This window comes from Conger conger, chromosome 7, assembly GCF_963514075.1.
Source record: "Conger conger chromosome 7, fConCon1.1, whole genome shotgun sequence".
Classification (NCBI taxonomy): Eukaryota; Metazoa; Chordata; class Actinopteri; order Anguilliformes; family Congridae; genus Conger; species Conger conger.
This window is the reverse complement of record NC_083766.1, coordinates 1,950,090-1,952,589: the sequence shown is the minus strand read 5'-3', so window position 1 is coordinate 1,952,589 and position 2,500 is coordinate 1,950,090.

Below are 2,500 nucleotides of genomic sequence, written 5' to 3'. Positions count from 1 at the left end.
GTTAAGGGTTCTGTGAGGAGCAGGGGTGACTATGTTAAGGGTTCTGTGAGGAGCAGGGGTGACCGTGTTAAGGGTTCTGTGAGGAGCAGGGGTGACTGTGTTAAGGGTTCTGTGAGGAGCAGGGGTGACTGTGTTAAGGGTTCTGTGAGGAGCAGGGGTGACTGTGTTAAGGGTTCTGTGAGGAGCAGGGGTGACTGTGTTAAGGGTTCTGTGAGGAGCAGGGGTGACCGTGTTAAGGGTTCTGTGAGGAGCAGGGGTGACCGTGTTAAGGGTTCTGTGAGGAGCAGGGGTGACCGTGTTAAGGGTTCTGTGTTCTGTGAGGAGCAGGGGTGACCGTGTTAAGGGTTCTGTGAGGAGCAGGGGTGACCGTGTTAAGGGTTCTGTGTTCTGTGAGGAGCAGGGGTGACGGTGTTAAGGGTTCTGTGAGGAGCAGGAGTGACCGTGTTAAGGGTTCTGTGTTCTGTGAGGAGCAGGGGTGACCGTGTTCAGGGTTCTGTGAGGGGCAGGGGTGACTGTGTTAAGGGTTCTGTGTTCTGTGAGGAGCAGGAGTGACCGTGTTAAGGGTTCTGTGTTCTGTGTTAACAGAGACTCTGAGACTTGACTGCACTGACCTTTACCTGCAATGTGGCCGTGTTATTTCCAGGAATGTTGTCATTACTTTCAGCGTGAGTGATAATGCTCTGCTAGCATGGATCACTTTTCCTCCTCTTAATCTCCTGTCACACTAACGTCTTCATCCGCAGCTTCACCTGCTACCCACTTCTCACACATTTAAAATTCAAATTTGGCAGATATTTGATCAAATGCAGAAAAAGCATGTTCTGAAAATAAATGTAATTCTTTTTATTATTAGAGAGAGGGAGAGAGAGAGAGAGCAAGGGTAAAACCTCTCGACCAGATTTTGGGTTACTCAACCCTCAGATATCTTCCTTTTTCATTGAGGGATTAATTTAATTCAGCATCCCCACATGCCTGTATACTGACGGAGGGCTCCAACCAACACCTCCTCAGCTGCCAGTCAAACACTACCACTAGGCTATCCTGCTGTCCTTACAAAACCTAACTTTAAATGATTTAAATGCCCTGATAAATACTCCAATAAAATACAAATAAAAAAGACATTTAGAAATATGCTTTTCCAATACTCTATCCATCCATCTCTCCCTCCCGCCTCAGTCCTGCTCAGAAGGTCCGTCACAGGAAATACGATCTGGATAGTAACTGACCTGCCTGGTAAAATGAAGGTCAAAACATTTTTTAAATAAAAAAACTCTCATGTATTACGATAACTTAACCTATCATGATAACGATAACTACACCTATAACGATTACACTTATAACGATTACGATGTGAGCATCCACACTGAAGAACGCTAAAGATAACTAAGTGTAACGATAACAATAACTACACCTCTGACGATTACGCTTATAACGATAACGATGTGAGCATCCGCTCTGATGAACGATAAGGATAACCGTGACTACACCGATAACGATAACGTTGAACGATAACATTCTGTAAATAGCCTCTCGGCTCTGTCATCTGTCGTTTTCTGGCCGTAAATTTGGATGGGTTGTGATTGGCTGTCAGTGTTTTCTCGCTCACACAGCTGGAGGAAATCGCTCTGGAAGCGATCCCAGCGTCTGCCGCTGTTGTTGTCGTCATAGCTGTGGTGTGGACCCCACTTCAGTCAGAATGATCTTTAAAACGTATTTATACTGACAGTTATAGTTATACTGCAGCCTGGTGGAGCTCAGGGATGCAGACGGATTAGACCTCACGGGCACCGGAGATGGAGAGGGGTCCACACTTAGGCCAGTGGCCTGTGTGCCTTTAATTAATTAGTCATGTTAGACAGAGCGATATTTACACAAATGATATCACCAGCATGAGCTTATCATCTTCTGCCATATTTATAGGCCCACTCTCTCTTCAAATTACTACATGAATCATATCCTTTGCAGCAGCTTGTGGTTAATTTGCAAAAAGACAAATAGTTAATAAACGCATGTGATCTATCGGATATTTCAGGGAGAAAAAGTCTAGTTAGGCTGCGATGATTAGGATTTTGGCCTTTAATTAAAATTTCTGGTTGAAGTGCCTCCAAGAGAAATTACTTCTCATGCCCGGAGATTAATCCAAAACATGGTGATGTTCTGACCTGTGTGACACATAAAATGAGCTATTGCATTTAAAGTACGCATTATGCAAGGCCGGTGGCTTTCCACAGAAACACACAATGGCTCGGGGTAATTCAGACAAATTGTTCTCCATTAACGAGGCACATCTGTAAACGAGGTTTGAAAGAACAGGACGATGAGGATCTAAATATGACAGATTTTTAGGGAAAGAATGGAAACATTTTTCACAATGTCCTGTTTAACAAATGCTGCTGATTTAAACGTCGTTTTTCCACACTAATGAGAAATGAACTACAGAAGAGAGAGAGGGAGAGAGAGAGAGAACGATAGCTTGGATAAAACGAATTAAAGTGATGGG